General features: G+C 45.5%; 1 long non-coding RNA gene across 1 annotated transcript; it reads right to left on the bottom strand.

The window, feature by feature from the left end:
- Positions 1–342: 342 nt before the first annotated feature.
- Positions 343–3,818, bottom strand: LOC128777235 (uncharacterized). Its single transcript, XR_008422426.1, has 2 exons — positions 954–3,818; positions 343–685 (listed from the first exon to the last, which is right to left on the bottom strand). It is a non-coding gene; the product is annotated as an uncharacterized LOC128777235 (long non-coding RNA).
- Between the last annotated feature and the right edge of the window lie 4,531 nt (positions 3,819–8,349).

Genomic DNA, 8,349 nt, shown 5'->3' with positions numbered 1-8,349 from the left:
CAAGACACAATTTAATAAATTTGTCGATGGCTAGTTGTTTTCAGCCATGGACAAATTAAATTTATTTACTCTCTACCATACTTAATTTCACATTCACCAATACCTCTTATTTGAAAAACCCATCTTTAAAACTCCTTACAATTTCTGGGGAGCCCATGGGGCTCAGTTAAGCATCTGACTCTCAATTTTGGTTCTCAGCTTGTGAGTTCGAGCCCCGTATTGGGCTCTGTGCAGAGCCTGCTTGGGATTCTCTCTCTCCCTGTCTCTTCCCTTTCCCCACTCATGCTTTCTCTCTCTCTCTCTCTCTCTCTCAAAGTAAATAAATAAACTTTTTTTTTAAAAAAAGGTATTTTCAAGTTAGCTAACATACAGTGTATACAGTGTGCTCTTGGTTTCGGGGGTAGATTCCTGTGATTCATTGCTTACATACAACACCCAGTGCTCATCCCAACAAGTGCCCTCCTCAGTGCCCATCACCCATTTCTCCCCTCCCCCTCCCATCAACCCTGTTTGTTTTCCGCTAAATACATAAATAAATAAATAAATAAATAAATAAATAAATAAATAAAGGTTTTTTAAAAAAAGAGAAACTCCTTACAATTTCCATTATGACTTTGGAGATGACAGAGACCTGGGGAAGAGAGTTGGCTGTGTACTGGATTTGTTGGGTTTGTAGTAGGAGATTCTGAAAAGGGCAGATACTTTTGAAGTCATTAAGTAGAAAAATGACAAATGTTCCCTCTTCTTGTACTGATCATGAAAATACTTGTAGGCCAAGACCAGAAAATTCTGGTCCTGAAATGATAATCCATTACAACATTAAGTACATTCAGAATTTGCACTGCTCTTTAATTTTTCCCCCTGAGTTTCGAGTGGACCATTTGGTAGTGATATTTCAAAGAAGAAGGAGTGAGTGGGACTGAAGAGGAAACAACATTTATGTCTAGCCGCACCTGGGAGTATGTGTGCCATCTGTCATTTTGATCTCAGTTGACATCTTTTCCCGCTGGAATCTGCAAATGTAACAGAGGGAGATAATCATTTTCCTTTTTATTCTTATCTGTTTGGACCTTCTCCCCTATTATATCTACTTCAGTATTATTACCACTATTCATAAAAATGAATGGCCCTTCCAAATACGTGCTATAAAATAAACCCCTCAGTGTGGGGTTGCATAGATTTAGAAGAGAAAGGCTCAACTGAGTAAATTTTATTTTGACAATCATGAGGGAAAACAAAATTTCCAGCATCTCCAACGACTGCTTTTTCTTCCTGAACCTGGTTTATTTAAATAGCTCATATCAGGGTGCCTGGGTGGCTCATTCAGTTAGGCCTCTGACTCTTGATTTCAGCTCAGGTCATGATCTCACGGTTCATGAATTCAAGCCCCACATTTGGCTCAGTGTTGATGGTGCGGAGCCTGCTTGGGAATCTGTCTCTCCTTCTCTCTGCCCCTCACCTGCTTGTGCTCTCTTTCTCTCAATATAAATAAATAAACTTAAAAAAAAAAGAGTTTTCATATCAACTTGAGTTGATTCTAGGAACCGGGCTCACGGGGATCCCAACATCCAACTCAAGTAGACGCATGTTGGTTTGCGTCTTGGCCTCCAGTCTTACGATGGGCTGGTGGAATATTGTTTCATCAGATACTTGTCCCAGAGGCTGCAAGCTCGCTCAGGTTTGATAGTTGATGGAAGAAGCAGTTCATGTGTTGAACAGGCATTGCAGAAAGTCCCTCTGCAGTTCTAACACACATTTTTTGTCCTGTGTGTATCTGTTTTAAGCAAGCTCTATGCCCAATGTGGGGCTTGAATTCACAACCCTGAGATCGAGACTTGCATGCTCTACCAACTGAGCCACCCAGACGCCCCCAAGGTGTGTATTTTTAATAAGTGTATGTGAAGGGGGGATCTTTTCACATTACATCTCTTGAAAATCTTTAATTTGGCAAGGACAATGTCTCCATCAAAGACTGCTACTATCTTAGGTTGGCCTGGCTCATTAAAATATACTGACTTGGGACACGGAAAGGAGACAGAGGAGTCAAGTGTCACAGATCATGTTCCAGGGGAGACAGGAGCTGAGTTGGAAATGAGCCTGCAGGAAGTGCCCTTGGGATCAGGAGCAGCCGGGGAGGGAAGGGCCGGATGGGGAAGAGGGAAAATCTCTCTGCAATACCGTCTTTGGGAAGACCTCAGGTAACCCTGTGGTGAGCTCAGAGCTGAGCTGGTCTATCAGGACACAAGGGCTCATTGGACACTGGCTGCCCCGAGAACGGGCTGGGCCTTTGGGTGGGACAGTTTTCTTCTGAGTGGGACCAGTGTCCAAAGAAGGCTGATGACTGAGAGCTGTCAGTCGACAACCTCCCAGCAGCTGGGAGGAAAAATTCTCTAGTCCTGAAGGGGAAGTCAGAATCCACATGACCTTCTGCTCAACTTGGGCAAGCAAGCCACTTACCTCTCAGTGAAGGGGACCACCTACCTGGCCTGGAGTGGGTCCCAGGAAATATCTGTGCTTCTGGACTTGCTGCCTTTCTACCCTGGGCTTCCAAGATCTTCTCTCTCTAATGAGGGGCTTACATCAAAGTTGAAGGGGACAGCCCTCCCGCCCAATCAGGCCTGTATATCTGATTTCTAGTGGCCTTCAGTGTTTTAAAGTTTTGTGGCTTCATTGCCAATATTCATAAAAGTGGGATTTCCCCCAGATTCCAGATTTCTGTTTTTTCTTAAACAAACAAACAAACAAACCAGAAGATCTGACCGCACTCCCTTCAAGGCGAGTCACTGGACATGTCACAAGCCCAGCAATGTACAGAGACCCCCACCAGGCCGCTGGTCCCTGGGAGCAGGCCTCCCAAACCTGGAAGGTTTGGGCAATTGCTAGATTTTGAATAATGTTCAATTATTTGAACAAGGCTTCTAAGTTAACTCTCTCTCTCTCTCTTTTAATGTTTGTTTATTTTTGAGAGAGAACAGGGGAGGAGCAGAGAGAAAAAGGGACAGAGGATCTGAAGTGGGCTCTGTGAGGTGCCCTTGACAACAGTGAGACTAACACAGGGCTCGAACCCACGAACCATGAGATCATGACCCGAGCTGAAGTCAGAAGCCCAACTGACTGAGCCACCCAGGCGCCCCAACTCTCTTTTGCTTTTAATGTCAACAAATCAGATAACCTTTTATTAACACCAAAATAAGTGAATCTCTCAATTACACATACTTTGATAGGTCCTGAATACAAATTTATTGTATTTTTATTCCAGTAGTGAATATGAATTTTAAAATGAGAAGAAAGCCAGCCCAATGTGATGTCCCCCATCCATGAGAATCACCAAGTAATTGGTGCTGGTGGATATGGGTAACACTCATTCTTAAAGGAACCAATGGCATTGATATCGCGACACATTAACACGAGTAATGACACATTTGTAATGGATGGAGGTCCTTAATATAAACCAGGCATAAGAAGTGTCATTTAAGGGGCGCCTGGGTGGTTCAGTGGGTTAAACGTTCGACTCTTGATTTTTGGCTCTGGTCATGACCTCACGGTTCGTGAGATAGAACTCTGCGACGGGCTCCGTGCTGACAGCACAGGGCCTGCTTGAGATTCTCTCTCTCCCTCTCTCTGATCCTCCCCCCGTTGCTCTCTCTTTCTCTCTCAAAACAAACAAACAAACAAAAATAAATAAAAAATAAAATAACTGTCACGTTAAAAAAAATTACTCCTGGGGCGCCTGGGTGGCTCAGCTGGTTAAGCATCCCACTTCAGCTCAGGTCATGATCTCGCGGTTCATGGGTTCGAGCCCCGTGTTGGGCACTGTGCTGACAGCTCAGAACCTGGAGCCTACTTCTGATTCTGTGTCTCCCTCTCTCTCTGCCCCTCCCCTACTTATACTCTGTCTCCCTCTTAAAAATAAATCATTAAAAAAATTTTGTTTTAATTACTCCGTCACTAAAGAGCACTGTATCTGCAAGTGCTTACTTGCTTACTTAAGTGGTAAGTAGGAGTTTTGAGGGGCTCCTGGGTGGCTCAGTCAGTTAAGGATCCGACTTTGGCTCAGGTCATGATCTCACGGTGAGTGAGTTCAAGCCCCATGTTGTGCTCTATGCTGACAGCTCAGAGCTTGGAGCCTGCTTTGGATTCTGTGTGTGTCTGTCTGCCCCTCCCCTGCTCACTCTCTGTCTCTCTCTCTCAAAAATAAACATAAAAAACAATTTTTTTAAGTAGGAGTTTTGATGTATTCCCTGGTAATTTGTGCTGAAATGTGTCTTATTCCAAAATATCATTTTGATTCAGGCACACAGCCTAACACTGACGCAACGCCTTCAACTGTACTTGTCTTCACTATGAGGAGGCAAAAGATACTCTTGGTGTCCTTTGTTAATGGAACACAGATTTTGCTCAGGGGGAATATGTCCAACTCTGGCACATCCCCAGGGGATAGATCATGATTGAAGTCAGCGTATCAAGAATATCGATCTCATTCCATTTTGCTGGACAGTGACACTTCCAGCTTCCCTAGCAGCTACATTGGCCAAGTGTCCTGGTCTCTTTACTGACACTTTGGGAAATCTGCCAGGGTTCTTCTGAAAAAGAGAACGTGTTTCCTGATCAAAAGGGACAACTGCAAGAGGGGGACTTTCTGGTGCTCTTTCTCTTTCCTCTAGAGCCATCTTGAAACCATAAGGGAACCGTGACTGGAATGAAAAATCAGGTGAAATGAAAAATACAGTCTGGGTGCTGGGGGATATGGTTGATCACCTGAACCATCCCTGGAAATGCCTACTCCCAGCCTTTTCACCGAGACAGAATGTATTATCTAAACTGGTTTTAGTTAGATTTTCTATTACGAGCATCTAAGAACATTCCTAATTGATGAAGAGCTCTGGAGGGCAAAATGCATTTAATATGACCAGAAATAAGTGATTTCCTTACAATTTAGAAAATGCCTTGCCCGTATTAATAATCCCTCAATAGAGCTGTCTGCTTGAATTTTATTCTATTAAGTGCCTCTTTTCAACCCAGATCCTAGTTAGTACATACTTCTAAGTTTCTCTGAAATATACTAGCATCTGAGTGCTTAATGTTTATCTAAGTAGCAAGTTAAGGACTTTTCTTCCACTCATTTTAATGTAACCGTTGGACAGTGCACTATTCCAGAATTCATTATTTTTTATTTTTAAAAGTTTATTTATTTTGAGAGAGACAGAAACAGCATGAATTGGGGAGGGACAGAGAGAGAGAGGGAGAGAGAATTCCAAGAAGGCTCCACACGGCTTGTGTGGAGCCCCCCACACAGGGCTTGAACTCACAAAACTGTGAAGTCATGAATCCATGCTTAGGGTTCTGGGCATCCCTCTTCCTTAGAAGGGGTGAAAAGCAGCTCCTGGGTCAGACAGCTGGGTCTCAGGCCACCCTTTACCTCTCCCTGCCTGGGACGCCTTGCATGAGTCATTTAACTTCTCTTCCCTTTAGTTGATTTAACCTGTGAAACAGCTGTTGTTCATGTTTCCATGAGGGGCATGTTTGGGGGTGCTTGCCCAGCCCACAGCTCCTCTTTGGAGCCCTGCTGCCACCAATGGCTGAGGCAACCATATATATGCTATATAACCCTAATGAACAGATTATTGGACAGATGGGGCATGCCCAAGGAGAGCCAATACGTTTGATGGTCAGTGACAAAATGTATTCTCTGTCTCTTCGAAACCTAAACAAAGAGACCAGAGAATGTATTCTAAAAGATGATGATACCAGGCTGGGGCGGTCATCTTCCCCACAGAGCAGAGTGATGAGTCATCAGACAACGGCAGCCTGCTGAGGAAGCAGGAGAGCCATGCAGATGGACAGATACAAGGGCTAGAGACCATGTCTCTCTCCAAAGCACTAGAAAGACTGAGTCTCATCCTATCGCCTGATGGCTTCCAGATTCCCCTGAGGCTCAGTTGTTCTTTGCTTCTATGAGATGTCCTCAGCTCCTTCTAGTCTCCCCCCTTTCATTTATACTAACTCGTTTGTCTGTCTGATCCTTTTTTTTTTTTAGAGGAGGGGGGCAGGTGGGGGAGGGGCAGAGGGAGAGGGAGGGAGAGAGTCCCAAGCAGGCTCCACGTCCAGCATGGAGCCCACGCAGGGCTCGATCTCAGATCACGACCTGAGCCGAAATCAAGAGTTGGACACTTGACTGATGGAGCCACCACGGCACCGCAACCTGATCCTTTTAACTAAAAAGCCTTGACCAGAAGAGAGTCTCACATAAGAGTGATGAAAGTAAGTAGCTTGCATAGAACCAACTCATTTCGATTCAACAAAAGATCTGCCTCCTTCATGAAACCACTTTGGTGTTCCATCAGCCCCCCCAAAAGTACTTTCTGAGCATTCACTGTGGGTTCAGCCTTGAAGGTCTGATGGGATTTGGGAGGGTGGAGGAAAGGAGGTGATATAGCCAAAGAGCCTGAAGCAGAGGTGAGCAAAGCAAGGGAGGAAGGGAGGAGTCCAGGGACAAAACCGAGAGGGGGTAGTTATGTAGAGTTGTCAATCTTTGTCTGCTTGACACGAATTCCTCTCCTTCTCCTAGCACTAGGAACCCTCTTTCTTAAAGAGAACCCATTCTGTGTGATCTGACAAGAGCTCGGTCTTCCTTCCAGAACCACCAGAACTACCAGCACCACCATGTGGCTGGGCACATGACCCTCACCAGCACATTCCAATCTCTAGGTCACTATAATTGACTGAGGGGCGGGCTCATCAGATACGATCATAGCCTGCTAGGCCAATCCAAATCTCCCCTTCAGTTGTGCTATGGAACCCCTGGGGGAATGACACTTGCTATAGACCCCAAGCCATGAAGAAAGCGTGAGCTGAGCTGTTGGGGATGATCCTGGCCTCCACGTGGAGAGATCTAGACAGTGAATGTGCCCTCAAGGAAAGCAGGGATCACAGATAAAGAGGGGCAAGAAAGGAGTCTAGATGGTATCATTTGGACTCCCGAATCCAGCTATACCTGAAGCCATTCACACCCTTTGATTGCTCTCTTGTTCAGTGTAAGCAATATTGCTCAGTTGGAAGAAAACAGTATGTCTTCTTCCTTACAGTGGTTTGAGCTGAGTTTACACTGTGTAAGTTTGTTTGTTTGTTTATCTATTTATCTATTTTTTAGAGAGGGTGCAAGTGAACGAGGGGCAGCGAGAGAGAGAGGGCAAGAGAGAGAAAGAGAAAAGCGGGGCTCGTGATTTACCCAAAGTGGGACAGGAGCTCACTTGTTGTGAGATCATGACCTGAGCCCAAGTCAGATGCTTATGGACTGAGCCACCCAGGGGCCCACCATTGACTGTGTAAGTTTAGACAAAAGAGGTGATTAGTGCTGCTTTAATGATCACTGCACTGTGTTTCCTTCCTGCTTTCTACTCTGCTCTGTGCTTGTCTCCCTGAATGCCAGGTGCAAACTAGAGAATGCAGCCGTGGCCAGAGCAGGGCTGGCAGCCAGCCTTGTGTCGACAGAGCACAAATTCAGTGTAACGGACTGCCCTTCGGACCACAAACATGTGCTAACGTATAGAGCACTTCCCATCATTAAAAGTGCAAGGGGAACTAAGGAAACCAAACATTATTCCAGTGATTGATAAAACTAGGCTGAAGAAAGGATCCTCGGTCCCGGGTAGAAGAGAAAGGATAAAAGGAAGGGAGGAGAAGACTGGGGGTGCAAAGAGAAGGGAAGCAGCAGAAGTAAGGGAGAAGAGAGCCAGCACAGGAGGAAAGAGGAAGAAAGAAAATTTCAGAAAGGAAAAAAAGAAAAAAAATGGGGAAAGCATCCACAACATTTAGGCCAAGACCCAGCTCCTCCTGGGCCTCCAGGGAAGGTATCCACAGGCAGGACCAGCTACACATTTGTGGGGCTGAATGCAAAACTAAAATACAGAGCCCTTGTTCCACACTGATTAAGCATCTCAGGACAGCGACAGCAGAGCATTAAACCCAGTGTGAGGCCCCCATGAGACTCTGCAGGTTGCCCCCATGGCCTGTCCCGCAGAGGAAGATGAACAGAACCAGGATTTTCAAGGAGTGTTTTGTAAGCCTCAGATGTTGCAGAAACTAAAGCTTCCTTTAACCTCCTAACTGGGGAGGAGGGCGCACGCCCCATTCCCAGAAGCCCAGATGAAAAAGCCCTGCAGAAGCCCAGATGAAAAAGCCCTGCATGTAACTCCATTTAAATAAGTGTTGCCTGGGGTGCCTGAATGGCTCAGTTGGTTAAACATCCGACTTCAGCTCAGGTCATGATCTCATATGGTTCATGAGTTGGAGCCTAGCACTGGGCTCTGTGCTGACAGCTCAGAGCCTGGAGCCTGCTTCAGATTCTGT

This window comes from Panthera pardus, unplaced genomic scaffold (assembly GCF_024362965.1).
Source record: "Panthera pardus isolate Hobbes unplaced genomic scaffold, ASM2436296v1 HiC_scaffold_16, whole genome shotgun sequence".
NCBI classification, from domain to species: domain Eukaryota; kingdom Metazoa; phylum Chordata; class Mammalia; order Carnivora; family Felidae; genus Panthera; species Panthera pardus.
This window is presented reverse-complemented; position numbering and strand designations above follow the sequence as displayed.